Genomic DNA, 17,269 nt, shown 5'->3' with positions numbered 1-17,269 from the left:
TACTGGGAGGTTGGAGAAGTGATGCCAGAGTACGTCACCATGTGTTACAGAAGCTTTACGCTGAAGAATGTGGTTGAAGGCTTTGAGACCATCTTGATTTTGCACGGGTATCTGGAGCTGACGTCTTTGTTGTTTGTTTGTCTGATATTTTGCTATTTCTTCCCCCTCAGATTTGTTTGGTTAAATTTATAAATAATAATGTATATAATGTGTGTTTATCGTCTCTAAGATGCCAAAAGTTTGCCAAATGTGAATGTTGCCTTTACTTTGTCCCTGTGACCATAGCAAGCTGTGACCAAGTGTCTTTTGGTTTCTATATTTAGCCATGTATTTCTTTATGCTTACATATAACCATGTATTTTACACTTTTAAAACCTCACCATTTATTTTGTCATTTGTAAAACCTAACCGCTTAGTACCACAAGCATTTGTGTATTGATTGGTAACCCTAATCATGTGTTTTTATATCAAAACCTAACCTTGCAAGTTACAGTGATGCTTGAGAAAACGTTTGCACTGTGCTCTTTTTTACGACGTGTAAAATATCTCTCTTACATATCTTTTACAAAGCTCTTTTGCATGATGGGTAGAACACTTTAACATATACTTACTGCATGTTAAAGGTTGTTTTTTTTTACGTAATTGCTGTCAGGAATTAATAAAGTATTGTTGAACTGAAGTGAAAACAAATGAATTTTAAAGGTAACACACTCCTCCCTAACTGAAGTGTTTTTGTGAATGTTAAAACAGCCAAAACAAAAAAAAAAGCATGTTAACATATTTTTAAGGCAAATATAGGGTATATCCTTAAATGTAGTCGTTTTGGGCCTTTATAGTGAAGCTGCAACTGTTGTAACTGGAGCATCCTCTGGAGTGAGATTGCCACACAAGTAAATCCTTATTGCTTTAAGAGGTGACAGGCAACTCAGACAGTTGGGAGCCACCGCTCCTACATCACTCATGCTATGATAAATGTCAGGGCCGGAGTGGATCTAAACAGCGCTATCTGCACCCGGATGCTGTAAAGATAAGGTCTCACTTTTACAGTTATTTCCCGTGTGGTTCTCCGAGCTGGATTGAGAACCTCTCTCTTGTTATGCAAGTTCTCCCGGGGGCCACGAGCAGCTCTAATCTGCAAACCCCCCCCCACCCGTGAGAATTTCTCATTAACATTCTGACGCTGCAGTATATTACGGCTGCACGATGCAGCTGGTCAGTAAAAGCAACCCAACCACCTGACTGCTCGTTCTGCGACAGAGCGACTCTCCAGCTCCTGCATAATTTCCCGTCCTGGTGAAATCTATAGAAATAAACTGTTATTTAGGATGAGGGGTTAACCCGTTTCGGATCCCAAAGTCACGGACTGCATCTGAAATGTGCCACGGACGCCATAAAAGTCAGCGCACAACAATAGATGAGTCACTGCTAATGATCATCAACTCTGTCGACACCTTCCAAGCTATTTTATGGTCCTCCTTTTCCCAGCAGGGCTGTAAATTTTTCTGACTTGCTGCTCGTTTAAAAGTCATCAGGGAGTTCCTTAAGGATAAAGTTGTGTTAAGCCTGCAACTCTCTTCCAGTAAAACTGCATCCTCATCTGGGAGGATACTGCCCCCCCCCTCCTCCTTCTGCTTCCTACTGAGCCTTGAACTGCCAGACATAAAATCAACATTAATTGTACAACTTTTAAGTCTACTTCTGTTCATGTTCGTCACTCGTTTCAAAGATGAATGAGTGCCTTATAACGGCACATTGAGTGCGTTTGTGCGGCGATGGTTTATTTTTCCTCCGGAGGAGATGCCTACCCTCGAAGGGACCCCCGTCAAAAAGAAAGTTCAATGAAATAGAGTTGTAATCTCCCCGCTCCCTTCCACCCCCTCCGCCCTAAACAACCTGTAAACCTCTGATTTATTGTTATTACAGCTGAGTTGAATCAAAGAGTGGCAGGAGCACAGACAGGAAAGGCAGTGAGGGAGGGACGACTGGAGGGCCCAAGGCTACAATCCACAGACAGTACGCGGACTTTTAAATTAAGCTCGCCGATATGGCATTTATAACGTGTCTGTGCAGCAAACTCCATTTCCTCTTGTCGTCTGGTAGGAAATACAGGCGCATTTTAGATTTTAGCAGGACATATTGTGGATGGTATGCGCTGCGATGGGGAAGCTTGGACAGATTTGGTGAGAAGAAAAAATGAGTGATAATCTAATGGAGCGTAGGGCTGTTCGATTAATCGATTTTAAATCGTAATCGCGATCATGTAATTAGAACGATGTTAAAACGTGAAAATCGTAAAATCGATTTTTAATTTTTTTTTAACCTTGTCTGCACACATATTAATGATTGATACCATATTAATGATTGATGGAAATACCTCTCAATACCTGCGACAAGTGCCCCATGGGAGAGGCTCTTTAGTGTAGGAGGGGGCGTTGTAACATGCCACCGGGCATCCCTCAAGCATGCGGTAGACCGGCTCGTGTTCCTTGCAAAAAACTTGCAAATGTGAATAGCAAATGTAATGACTGACATTACACACCTCTACCTCCTTCATGGGTTGCATTATTATTTAGCATGCAAAGACCCAGTTAAGTTTAATTAGAAAATGTCTTGTTTTATTTACTTGGAAATATAACTTACTGTATGTTTGCAAGTGCTGATTTGCTGATTTTTTTTTTCAGAGATAAAACCTAAATTTTATTATATTTTTTAAAACTTTTTTTCAACTTATTTTACAGAGTTTTGCACTTTATTCATTAATTTTTGGTTTTATAAGAGCAAAGTTTGCACTTAAAGCCCAATGGGGCAAATGTTCAATAAAAAAACGGCATATTTGAAATCATTTCTTTGCCTTTTGTGAATTCACAAAATAATCGTAATCGTAATCGAAAATCGGATTTTGAGAGAAAAAAATCGAGATTTTATTTTTGGCCAAAATCGAACAGCGCTAATGGAGCGTGTTGCAGAGTATCCAATTCCTACCCATTAATTGCTTATCTCCCTCTCTACTGTCCTCTGCAGTCGCATTCCTCCCTGAAAAGAGCAGAAAGCCTGCTTTATTTCTAACTTACTTTCTCAGAAAGTCTCCAGCGCTTCACAGAGAGCGTTTCTCTGAGGAAAAAACGTGTGTTTTTCAGTCATTATTGGTGCAGATGGGACCCTCTGACAAGAACCATGAGTCAGATGGCACAGACCTCTCCGTGCCAAAGTCACATGATTGTTGTTCAAACGCAGAGAGAGAGAGAGAGAGAGAGAGCAATAATTGTCCAGATGTTTCATAGTTCTGTCCCTCTTTTAACATGATACAGCTGTATACAGTCTTGCTGATTGACTAATTCATCCAACAAAAACCTGCTGGGAATATGTTTGCAATCAAAATATATAATCCTTTCAATATGGTGAAGAACTTTTCTGGGATAAGAGATGTTTTGAGCGATTTTTCATAACTTTACCGGTTACCGGCGACAGGACCTGCATGCAGCTTCAACTGTCCCTCGTGGTTAATGTTCACTCGGGACTGTTTGTTTGCAGTATTGTTGTATTTATATTAGCATTAAGCACGCCTTGTTACTGATTTAAAGTTGAGCAGGAACTGATTTCGTCGGAGAGATGAGAAGACTGGATCAGTGAAATGTCGCCACAGTTGGATTTCAAAGCGCGAATGTAGTTCAAATGAAGCGGAGAAGTAGTTTCTCATCTTTCAAGTGTTTAGGAAGACAGTGAAGCATACATGCATCAAGCACATGTTTTTTCTCCCCAGTACACTGCCTGTAACACTTTTACTGTGTCCTGCTGGCCTGCTGTTTCCTGTTTCCTAATGCTTACAGTTTCCCGTGCAAAGTTCCCACCGTCCAGCATTTCCCACTTTCAATTCCCCGCCACCTAACTGCCTCTTCTGCCCTTTTTCCACTCACACTTACTCGCACACCTGGACCCCTCTCCTCTGTCAAGTGCCTCCTCCACCGACTCCTCCTTCTCTACCTTTCATTTCATGTTCCTCCCGTTCTTTCCTCTGGGATTCCCCCCTGTCCACTTCTCATCTCCCTGATGCTCTATCTGCCTTCCGCCCCGTCTCCTCAACCGTGAAATCCACATCCAGCTGAGTTCTTCTGGGAGCCGGGGTAGCCAGATGGCATCGGGCAGAACCCAAACATCTGCGTTACCCAACACGGCCTGAACCAGGCTCCGAAGGATTTGCAGCTGTATAAACAGCTTGTGTGTAGAAATGCAAGCTATGCAGCCAAGTACAGGGGTCCCCACCAGGTCACTATGAAAATAAATATTTTTTAATAATGATAATAATGGCAGAGGAAATACCTTAGTGAGAGAAGTGACCGTACGCTCTGACAGTGGGGCATGGGAAAGATACAAGACAAATTATTCAGGCTAAGATTAGATACGTTAGTATGCAGAGGTCACTGGGCTGAATTAAACTTCTGCTCAGCTGAATTGTAGTAACTTATCAACACAGCTACAGACAATACCATGAATACAGATTGTAGCACCCATTAAACCTGGATGTGGTGTTATCTTAGCACAGATTACATTGTCTCACTCCACTTCTCCTTGTGTATTAAATGGCAAAGGTTATTAGGCTACACCATATAGACTGAATGAAAATAACTGGGTAAACCCTCTGTGATGTCACCCATAGCTTTGTGAAAAAGTCCTTTAAAACCCATTTTTAAACCCATATGAGGATGCATTGACAGGAGCTGACTCCACCCATCCCCAGTTTATCCAAAAAAGGGAAAATGAAGAGACAAAAGAGGCCTGGTCATCAGTTGGTATCCAAGTGTCAACCGTCTAATTTCCAGGTTGAGTCTCAGTTCATTGACAGGCTCCAAAGGCGAGTCAGTCACCATTGACTCATGTTAAACTGCTTACAACCCGGTTCAGAAAACATTTTGGTCTCAATCATTTGATTGCACAACTCTGAGATGGTTGATTTTTTTTTTTATAAAGCAATAGATTTATTTCTAATGACTGACTGACACTGGGGTCAGCCAATGGCTCGCCAGTATCACTTCCTCATCCGTAATCATCACACTTTACTTACTTTAAACTTCATTTATCTCACACCGGGGAAATTAAATTGTCAAAGCAGCAACAGTATATTATACATAAAATAAATAAATAAATAAACTTACCAAACTAACCCAAGATTGAACCTATTGCTAGAGTGAAAGTTAAAAAACAAAATGAACTAGGTAGCTATATACATTATACATACATACTGTATATATACAGTACATACATATATACATTTTGTCTCATGCAGCTTTGATGTGTTTGATAATCACAATTCTGACTTGCATTCTTGTTATTAAATATTATTTCACCCCTGAATTCTTGAATACGTCCTCATATAATCACAAGCAGTTCTTAAAAAAAGGAAAAAAATAAGTATATGGCCATGTCACTAGGTTAGGGTTTCCACCTTTAAGAAATAGAAATAAGGGACGCCCCATTTCAGCAGCGCAGGCGCCAAAAAAAGGGACATCCCTAAAATACATAGAAATGTATTTATTTTATATCAAAAAACAAAATGCTTTGATTTAAAGTTTAAAGTGCTTTAATAGCATTGAACTTGCATGACTGTACAGACAGCCAACCATATAGCAACTGAAATAGCCTCTGCTCCTATGGTATGTACTGTATGTCCACATCAGCCATACATACAGGTGAAGGTTGGAAAATTAGAATATGGTGTAAAAGTTCATTTATATTCAACTTAAAAGGTGAAACTCATATATTACCTAGTCTCATTACATGCAAAGCAAGATATTTTAAGCCTTTATTTGTTATAATTTTGATGATTGAATTGTTTATTGATTTCATAATATATTGTAATTTTTTGAGATTTTTTATTTGGGGTTTTCATAAACTGTGAGCCATAATCACCAAAATTATAACAAATAAAGGCTTGAAATATCTCACTTTGTATGTAGTGGGTTTGTTTCACCTTTAGTTGGATTTACTACGAATGAAGTTTTGCAATATATTCAAATTTTCAGACCTTCACCTGTATATTATGACATAAATAAATAAGAGCATAATATGTGTCTGTATTGGTTCAATACGGAAGGCAACTTTTAATTCCCAATTACGGAACAATTCCGTATTTCAAGGGACGGTTGGCAAGGTGCTGCTGTACATCAGAGCCGTCACAATTTTAATTTAAAATTGTGACGGCTATGATGTACAGACAGAGCATTAGCGCTGCTTCTGGGGATCCAGTAAAAACATGAAGCTTCACTTTATATTCAGACAAACTAATGTGGCAGCTACAACTGTTAGATTTCATCTATTAAACCAACATTTATCTTCCTTCCAAGGCTCCATACTGGGCCCTTTATTGTTTTCACTTTACATGTTGCCTTTGGGCTCTATCATAGCCAGGCACAACCTATCTTTTCACTGCTATGCAGATGACCTGCAAATTTATCTTCCTGTGCTCCCAAACAAAAGTGGTGCTCTTCAAACCCTTTATGACTGCATTGCAGAAATTAAAATGTGGTTGGGGCGAAATTTTCTGCACTTAAATGAAGGTAAAACAGAATGTATTTTATTTGGTGATTCACCACACTCTGGTGATCTATCTTTTAAAGTAAAAACATCTGTGAGGAATCTTGGAGTTATTTTTGATAGCAGCTTAAAATTTGACAAGCAAATTGACAGCGTGGTCAGGACCAGTTTTTATCAGTTACGGGTTTTAACAAAAGTAAAGCCATTCTTAAATCGTGCAGACTTGGAAAAAACCATTCATGCTTTTATAAGCTCTAGAATTGATTATTGTAATGCTTTGTATGTTGGTGTCTCTAAGTCTTCTTTTAGCCGTCTTCAGCTTGTTCAGAATGCCGCTGCACGCTTTTTAACTAGTACTCGACGTCGCGAACACATCACCCCGGTTTTATTTGCTCTTCACTGGCTTCCTGTTTCTTTTAGAATTGATTTTAAAATTTTAATCTTTGTTTTTAAAGCCCTCAATGGGCTTGCCCCTGTTTATTTATGTGAACAAGTGCGAGTTCAGAACTCCACTAGAGGCCTACGGTCCTCAACTCAGCTCCTGCTGGAAGTCCCCAGGACCAGGACTAAACTCTGGGGTGATCGGGCCTTCTCCGTTGCTGGACCCAGGCTCTGGAATAAGCTGCCCCCAGAAATGTGCACCATCACTGACTTTGGGGTTTTTAAATCCAGACTGAAAACCTATTTATTTAGACTGGCTTTTAATACATAGTATTGATGTGAAATATTCTTAATTTAATTTTAATGGTTTTATTATGTTGTTTTTAAATTGTTTCGTTTTAATGTGGATTTTAATGGAAAGCACTTTGGTCACCCTGTGTGTTGTAAAGGGCTTTATAAATAAAGATTGATTGATTGATTGATTCCTAAATGATTTATTTCAGCCAGCGGTAATTCTCCACAGAGCTGCAGGTTTCTCCACAGGACGACGGCGCAGGTTGACCCGGCCGTGAGCTGCTGCTGCTCCCGAGCCGGCGGCTCTTCTCATCCCCGAAAACATCGGAGCAAATTTCTTAACAGGCGTTATTTGGATAAACTGAGCCCAGGTTGGGGATCTTTTACGCCTGAAAAAATATTAAAACTTAATAAAGTCGCATATTAACAGTGCTACAGCGGAAATTAAAACAGCTTTTAGCCTGCTTTTAGCTCTTGGCTTCCGCTGTCGTTTTGGTGCGAAATGAATTCTGGGATACTTGGCCGCTACTGCTGTGTGAACGGTCTGCTGGAGCGGGGTACTGAATCGTTAATTTAGTATGCAGTATACAGTACATACTGATGCAGTATGTAGCATGTAGTACGTTAGTATGCGATTTCGGATACAGCCATTGTGAGCTTTGGACTACTTCACCTGTAGTCCTGCAGTGTACTTGAACTTGAAATGAGCTCCTCATGTTGAAACGCAGTGACGACGCCACTGAAAACAACTTAAGTTAATATTTGCTTTTAATGGTTTAAACTACGCCAAAGATCCTCTATACAGAAGATAGCGCATTACCGTTACTGCCAATGGTATGAAATGGTATACACTTCCTGTCTCCTAAGTGGGCGTAATCGCCCCTCTGACCTCACTTCCTGTCTCCTAAGTGGGCGTGGTCGCCCCTCTCCCCACATCGTTTTGGAACATACAACACTAGATACAGTACAACTTTCTTCCAAAAAGACTTAAATAATAAAAATAACAGTATTATTAAGCAAAGAAGCAAGTTTTATTTTAGTTTTAAACTTCATTTTATCCGATGGGAAAACAATGAGAGCCAAATCTCGCGAGAGTATGTTGCTCAGACAGAGACAGGTCTCAAACAAAGTTCATTTTCTCCTAATTTGTCGGTCTGAAAATTGCCATTTTGGTTTCAGAATGTTCAGAAGGTTTGTGGCTTTTGAAAAATGGGTCCCATATTTACTTAGGTTACTATGGGGCGAAGGAATTGGTAATAATCTGTGCTCACGTTCACTTTTCCCATAGGACTCAATAAACTCAGGACCTACTTCCGGTCTCCTAAAGGGGCGTGGCAGTCACGTGACACAGATACAGGAAACACAACCGTAGTGGGCTGTCTCGTTTATTGAACGTCCCTGACTACGCTACTTCCGTCCTATCATGTTAAACCAAAAAGGATTTCCATATTTGAAATTCCTGCACTCAAAGTCATACCAAGCATAGATTGTGCAAGCTTTTGAAGGCGTTATCTCCATGACAACGTTGTTATAGTGACATAAACAAGCATTAAACAATCTGTTTTTTAAATTCAGTGTATGTGCTGATTTCAGGAGGGAAAGGCTTAGACAAACTTTGGGAGATGGAAGAGAAGCTTAATAAGGTAAAACCATTCATTTGTTTAGCGTCAGTCACCATATTTAAAGGAAAACAACCCGTGTTTTGTTGAGTTTGTGCAAATTAGGCAGACACCTTCTGGTTGTGATACACGTCACTCTAGGTGTAAGACGTGTTTACTGATTTTGGTCGAGTTACGCCTCCGCTTTTCTCAGTCTTTTTGTTTTTTAAATGAAAAGTTTGTTCGGTGAAATTCTTTGAAATTTGTTTCTTTGTTTGCTTCATGAAGAGCTGAAGCCTGTGGTGGGCTAGTAATACTTCTGTTACGATCGCTCACACGTTACGGAAGAGGATTTGAGAACAGCCAAATCTTTTAGCATTATTTAGTTATTGTTTAACTTAAAAGCCAATTCATCTTTGAAGGATATGCAAAGTGATGCACCCTGGGTTGGAACCTGGAGGCCCCACCGACCGAGAGTGCCAATATCTGCTCTGGCAGCCCCGGGCCAAAGTATTCACTGCCTGCACTTACAGGTAAATCTCAAATGACCATTTTTTTTTCATAAGCAGTATTATTATGATTTCATCTCAGGATTAAGATTACCTCCCTTCAACCTTTGATAAAGGTGAATACAAACATGATCCCACCAAACCGAAAGCACAGATGTTTTCTTTCGGACAACGTTTTTGGAACGAAAATACAGACTGCTCTCCAGGACCAAAATATTTGATTCCTTCCATCATCACAAGACATGGCCACAGTTGTGCACCTGCATTTTCCCTGCACAGCCGTCCAGAAGAACGACAAATGGTCAAGACCCCTGGAGCAGGTCAGTGAGGCCCAGTATAACAGTCTTAAAACAGATTTTGCAGTGCTGATATCACCATACAAGCAGTTTACCTGTCAGCTGTTTCTCTATGTACTGTTTTTGGGGGGGTTTCAGGCCAGTACTACCCAGAGCATTCAGCGAAAGTGAAATTTCCTTCAGCTCCTGCATATTCTCTAACTGGGAGGCACAAGCTGGGCAGTAATAATGGCATCCCAGGTAACAAGCATATTTGGTATCAGCTTTATATATGAGGAGAATATTAGCGTTTCACATTCAAAAGTACATCAGCAAATTGTATCCGTTGCTCAGGTCCAGGTGCATACCAGCTGCCCCCTATCTTTGGGTCTAAAGCTGTAACCACACCTTCAGCACCCAGCTATACAATGACCAGTCACCTTGAAACTGGGAGCTTCTATAAGGACCTGCAGAAGGTACATATAAATAGTAATTAAAGGACCAGAGCCTCCCCAGTGTGGTGCTGCTCTCAGTACTGTGATTTCTCCTCCAGACCCCAGGCCCAGCTGTCTATGGAGCTGTGGACCCGTATATTTCTAGGCAGAAACCTCCACAGTACAGCATGACAGTCAGAAATGTTCCTCCTCTTGACTCCACCGGGTCCAGGAGCATACTATCCTGAGCGTGTAAGCAGCATTTCAGTTGATCAGAAACTCCTTGAATGTTCAACTTTTGTTCATGTATCTACATTTCCTTCCATTTTAGGTGAGCTTCACAAGCCCAACAGCTCCAAGCTTCACATTTGGACTGCGGCATTCTCAGCACATCTTACCAATTTCCCAATAGATGTTTTTAATAACTCAGCAAACCTCTTAAAACTGCCTTAATCATTAGTCACAGCCTGGATCAGTTTTGACAATAAGTAAAAATCCCATTGTAATATGTTTCTTTTTGAAGCACAGATCTTTTTATCCTTTTATTTTCCTCATCATCGAATGAAAAAACTAGGGGTACTCAAGTTTCAGATCTATTTGCATGTCTTAAATCTAAAAGATTGCCAATTATAAGTAACTTATGTAACATGAATAAATAAATGTTTCACTAAGTAGTGAGGGGGTATACAGTAATGAAGATAAATTATAAATAAATGTATAAATGATATGATGTTCTATTTGCATGATACGATTAAAATCATTTATCACCTAAAATGGTCTCTCCACATCGACACTATCAAGAAAAAGGAGCTGCTGACCCTTTTCTGTCGTCTGCAACTGCATCGCTGTCTAGTTTGGGTCTGCTACCAAACGGGACAGGGCCAGACTGCATTCTTTCAGGTATGAAGAACTGTGCAACAGATGCCTGGCTCCTCTGGGATGTTATATTACGTTTGTGGAGGGTCCCCTGCAGCATGCTGTCTGACACACCTCCGGGAGACCTCTGTTTCCTCTTTTAGGACGAGGTGGGGTGTCTGGAGCCTCTGTAGACATCTTGACTTGACTTTTTTTTTTAAAGCCGCGCGTGGCGGTGCAGTGAGCAACAGTGAGAGGTAAAGGCTGATTTATGGTTCCGTGTTAGACCAACGCAGAGCCTACGCCGTAGGGTACGCGGCGACGAGGCACAGAGCGCACCAACACATGTTGCTGTCTTTAAAGGGGACATATTATGGCATTTAATGTATATTTTAAACAGGCCTTGAATGTCTTAAAAACAATCTAAAGCTTGTTTTTTCTACATAAATCAGAAATTCAGCCTGTGGGCCATGTCTTTAGTTTTACCGCTTCTAAAGCCTTTTTCTGTGCTTCATTCTGAGGTGAGGGGGGGCTATGATAATGAGGCTCTGCGCTGATTGGCTGCTTGAATGACTTGTAGCAGGGGAGGAGACAAAGCGTCGCTCCGGGGAGAAGTGCAGCTGCTGCGTAGCAAAGCGTGTCCACGGTTCTGCGTTAAATCGACACGTACCTACGCCGTAGGCTCTGCGTTGGTGTAACGCGGAACCATAAATCAGCCTTTAGTGACCTTGTCTTCACACAGGAAGATTGAATTTCATTCTAAACAGATACACCACGGTTATTTACTCCAATTCCTCATCATTTCACTTCTTATGTTACAAGACAAATGAATCATGTTAACTGTAAAGACATCACAACACTGAATTTTCACAAATGGCAACTTTATTGTTAAAATATATAAATAAAATGTATGCACTATTGCTGGCTCAAGGAAGGACCGTGCGTCTTCTGAATGTGTCGTTGAACAGCTCCAGGTGCATTGCTTGGAAAATCTGAAACCACAGAAGAAAAATGTATTACGGTACTGAGCCGGCCCCCTGGAGCCCCCGGGCTCCTCAACGGTCCGGTCCGTGAGCAGCTCCGGCAGCTCCGTATGCGGCCCCGATGCTCCGGAGCTAAGCTAAATACTTAGCAAACATCATACAAATATAAATAACATTAAAAAAAATGTAACTTACCGCTGACTCGTGTGCTGTTGCCGGGTCCGTGCTGTTGGAACTGATCCTTTTATGACGGTAAATGTCGATGCAAAACCTCATTTTAACTCTCCCTCGCTGTTGAAACCGGTGGAAAACAGTCATCGCTGCTGAACAATGGCGGAGCTCCAGCCGGCGGAGAGAGCTAGTTGTGGGTGTGGTTTCAGCAGCGGAGGCTGAACCTATGGAAATCTGCTCCAGTCGTGACTCACGACGGGAGCAGATTCTAATCAGCTCAAGAAAATCACGTGACACTGGGGGATTCTGTCGGGCAGGGGTCACAGACCTTGCAGAAATTCATGGGATTTCATCACCCCTCTGCTGGCAGGGTGAGGGGAGACCACTTTATATATGTTAAAACAAGAAAAAACGTGTTTTTCATAATAGGTCCCCTTTAATATATCGGGTCCTTTATTTTGTTCATTATTGTTAGTTCGTTGTTCATGTGTGTGCGAGTGTGTGTGCGTGTGTGACAGACGTGCATGGGACAATTGTGAAATACGGAATAAACTGCGTTCCGTATTGGTTCAATACGGAACGCAACTTTTAATTCCCAATTACGTAACAATTCCCTATTTCAAGGGACGGGTGGCAAGCCTACACCAGGTATACGTGTGAGAAGAATGCTACAATAACAAATGTTTTGTTTTCATAAACCAGTCTGCCATTGTGAAGCCAACATGTACGAGGCCACCCGCTGTTGTAAGTTATTTGAACAGTATTGTAGAGTACAATAAAGAACCATAAAACTTATTTATTAACTGTTTTTTGAGAACCTTTACAAGCATATTTTAATGTTGCTGGTCTCCTCTAGTTGAATCTGTGATGAACTGACCTCAATGTGTCACATTAGTGGAAACATCATTCAACACTGTGTGTATAAATGTGTCATTTTCAAAAAAGGAAGTAAACTTGGAAAGAAACGTAACTGAAAATAAGTTTTTCAAGCCACCTAACTTCTTGAATTAAGTTGGGAAACAGCCACCTACGTGTTAGCTTACGACACCATGAACACCAAAAGCGCTTCGAGAACCAAACATTTCCCTCGGTCTTCGAAAAAAAATGTTTTATAAACACATTTTGTGGACTAAAATGGTTGTAAGTTTCCAAACTGCATCATGGTCAAATCTGATTTAAACAATTTAGATAAGTTAAAGAATAAACCTCATAGCAAATCACAATGCCATTTGTCATTAAACCTGTTTAAAAGGTTGGTATGTTTATACACAGTTTAATTGAACTCCTTTGTTTGTACCAACATGCATGTGGAGAGGAATTGATTTGTCGACTGGAGTTCGACACACTTTCAGCTTGTTAGAATTGGGGTTTTCTGTTTGAACCACTCACCTTAATAACAGATAAGCAAGTGACAAACAGACTTACAATTGTACATTTCATCCTTTAGGGTTTAGTTTTTCTTTCTTTCTGTTTTGTACCTGCTTCATCCAGTCCTCCAGGGTAAAGGCCGGAGTTATATCAGAGAGTTTCAGTCCAGTTGAATTTTGACATGCAGGAGTTACTCAGACTCTGTCAGTATTATTAGCGCGTTTCAGTTTCAGTATAAGATGTTCATAGGGTTGCCAACCATCCCTTGAAAAACGGAATCGTCCCATATTTAGCTGAAAATGGCATTGAGCTGTTGAGTTCATAAGTTATTTTTTTTCTGTTTTACTACAACTGTAGCCTACAGTCATGGCCTTTGAGGCACAAATATGTTTACAAGTTTTCTACAGACTTTCTGTTTGCACTTTTGTTATTGGACTAAAAATATGCAGAATGGATTACAGAATGGATGTTCTGCTTTCTTTCTATATTTTTATATTAATTTATACAATTTTAAGTTAAGCAGGACAGGTTTCATTTTAAAACTACAATTTCACTTAAACTATTGCTAAAATCGTCACTTAAACACACTGAATGCTGAGTGTTGCTCAATATCTTCAACTTCAACAAATGCAAGAAGTATATACTTTTTTATTTTATTTACTCTTTTTTTTTTTACACTTTTATATTGAATGAAATGAAAAAATGCGAATATGCGACCTGGAGCAAAGAGAAACGACTAAGTGTTATCACAGACAGAGAAGAAGATGTGCAGGCACCAGACACCCTTAATTGTCAGAAGCCATTTCTTGCCATCCTCCTCGATTATTCTGATATCTCTGCTGCTTTTGTCGTGTCTGTATGTCGGTATCAGCCATCTATTTCAACAGCTGCAAAGTTGTCTTTTAACACGTGAGAAAATGAACGCTTGGTGCGAAAGCGTGAGAAAAGTGTGAATTGCGTGAATCTCGCGCCAAATGTGTGAGAGTTTTCAGCCGGGACTTACCAAACTTTCTATAATGAAAAAAATAAATAAATAATTCATGGAGGTATGAAATCTACCAGACACACACACACACACACACACACACACACACACACACACACACACACACACACACACACACACACACACACACACGCACACACACACACACACACACACACAGAGAGAAAGTCCCATATGGTGAAAGCTGCACAAAGGGCAGGATATAGTGTAACAATGAGGCAGTGCACAGGACGAGATTCACTAAGCTTTAATTGATGAGTCTGAGCTAAACGAGGATTACCTTCATGTACACCGTAACACAAGTGAAAATTCAACAAGACTTCATAATATCTGTTTATTGTAAAACCTTTTGAAGAAACGCAGATTTTGGCGATTCTGTATCTCCGTGCGCATGTGTGGAGTTGACTATAATAATTTATCTCAAAGGGAGCCATTGGCTTATTCTCCTTTGCCTCAAACTGCATAACAACACTCAGGCCCACTTGAGAGTACTCTGGGCTTGGATGAGCTTCGCCTCTGGCACGGAGTCATCTGCACAAGAATCTGGCGGCCCACCAAGGACAATATTTGTCAGAGTAGCCTTGTTTCCAGTCTTTACTGTTTAATACATTCTGCAGCCTTCACTGTCTTCTTTTTATGCACCAGATTTAGGGTTTCAATTCAAACCCCTTTCATAAAACGTTGAAAGTGTGCAGTAAGTGTTTCTAATCAGTCCGCGCAGCTGCACAGAGGGGAAAGAAAGAAGAAGCATGTATTAATTCTTATGCCTCATATGGTTTAAATATTTTTTTTTTCTGAGTGTTCCTTCAGATTTGAGACTTGAAGCGCTTTCCACTTCACATGTGAGCCCAGAGGAGAGGGGAACCTGGATCTGGAGCTTTTACAGGCCACATTGAAAAATGAACAGCCAACCCAGTTTCAGATTGTTACTCATGTCCAGTTGGACAGAAAATATGCTCTTGTGGTTTCATTGCCACTCCGGTTTAAGAGGAAATCCAGAGATAATGCAGGAGTCGTTTGTTTTTAATCAAAATCAATCAAAAAATAAGTGTAAAGGATGTTAAATTAATCTACAAGGAAGTATATTCAGCTGCATAATCATGATGTTAAAGGATGACGCATTCGAAACTCACAGACCATTACTGCTCTTTGACATTCTGGCTGGCGGAAAGTAATTGGCTCCTGTTCAGGCAAATGTTTCACTGCACGCTTTAAACACAGACAATGGAGCTCACGCTTTTGAGTCAACGCTTTGGGTCAAGTATCAAAAGGCGGCGGTGCGCGATAGACCCAAATGCGGCCGGTGTTTAGAGCTGTTTCCTGCACCTGCAGGCTCGGCATATGGCCGAAGTCTGGACCTCCCGTGATAAGTTGGTCACAATACTGCAAAAAAAAAAGAAAAAAGAAGTGTGTGTGTGAGATGGAGACATAAAGGTAGAGGCTTTTTGGTGTTGTTTTTGTTCATTAAGCTGAACTGGAGCCAGTTGAACATTTTGGTTAGTGAATAACTTATTTAACACTTGTAAACTGTCTTTTTCATCTCGTCTGTTGCTTTTCTGCCCATCTTCTCTTTTGAACTCTTTGGCTCTGCTTCTAACAGATAAAAAAAACACAAGCACACACACAGCAGTACCGGGTTTTTCTGTCTTTTCAGCAAGATCATCAAGCTGCTTTGAAGATCAAAGCGACTTGTGTGCTCTTGCATCTGAGCTTGTGCCCTCACATTTCTCCTTCCTCTTAGCTGCGGCCCGTACACTGTAATGGCAGGCGGCCACGGCTCAAGTTCTCCACCATAAAGCAGCGGAAACCCCTTCTGTCCATTGTTTGAAAGCTCTCCCGATGGCACAGCGACCGCAGCTCTCAACAGCGCAGATTTGCAAATCTTCTGTGTAACATTAATAGTAAATGAGAGCCGAGGTCTCTCCTGAGTGACTTTCCAGCACATTAGTGCCAGGAAGCCGTTCGTTTTAATGTCAGTGGTGTATTAGCGCTGCTATGTAGTGTTTTGACTGTAACTATCCCAGCATTTACTCTAAATATACACATGGAATTCTTCTTCTGCCGAGCATATCTTTAAGGCATATTTAAGTAATTACTGCAGATTTTAAAATAAACACATCCGGTGCAGAGGCTCAGTTTTGTTAACAGGACGATGGTTACCACCCTTTCATGGTGTAGATCCAGTGCTGTAAAACCCTCGAGTCAACGCCTAGAGGCCGTGACACACGAGATCTGTCCAGAAGGAGGTGGCGCGCAGTTCAGGGCTGCTATCTGGTGTCTCCGGTCCACGGTGTTGATCGTATTCAACACTGTTCTCGGTTGGAGAACTTTGCATTTTTAAGATCCTGGCTTCCTGGTTACCCAAGCCGACTGGCATGCGTGGTATGCGACCGCAGTGCTGTGAATTTAAATCTGGATCATTTCATACTCCTGTAGTTTTCTCTCTGACTATTTCAGTCTAGTCCAGAAATACGTTCATAGATAAGAATCAGCAGACTTAACTATTCACTCACGCTATAGATGTTCAGACTGTCTGAGAAGAGCCAGCTCTGAATAGAGACACTATGGATCAATTACTGTAAACAACGGAGGACAAAAGTGGATTTGCGTATATAAGTTGTAAATAACCACAGAAATGTATTGAATTAAATTTAAAACCTGCAGAGGATGACTTATGTCTTATCCTTGTGGCAGTAAGGAGTAATTACACAATCGGACACAGGTTTATGAGACATATAAATATAAATCTCGTAATTGTAATTGTTTTAATTTATTAGACTCCAATCCTTTCTCTGATTGATTGTTTCTATTTTATGTCCACCGTGTGAAAAATGTCTGAATATGTTTTTGTTTGTTTTTTCCCCGCT

The 17,269-nt window shown here is 40.7% G+C and overlaps 1 pseudogene; it reads left to right on the top strand.

Annotated features, from left to right (window-relative positions):
* Positions 1-9,223: 9,223 nt before the first annotated feature.
* On the top strand, positions 9,224-10,431 carry LOC133424155 (ciliary microtubule associated protein 1A-like; annotated as a pseudogene).
* The last annotated feature ends 6,838 nt before the right edge of the window (positions 10,432-17,269 follow it).

The sequence above is a fragment of the Cololabis saira genome, chromosome 23, assembly GCF_033807715.1.
Source record: "Cololabis saira isolate AMF1-May2022 chromosome 23, fColSai1.1, whole genome shotgun sequence".
Classification (NCBI taxonomy): Eukaryota; Metazoa; Chordata; class Actinopteri; order Beloniformes; family Belonidae; genus Cololabis; species Cololabis saira.
Note: the sequence above shows the minus strand (reverse complement) of the source record. Positions and strands in the feature narration are given on the sequence as shown.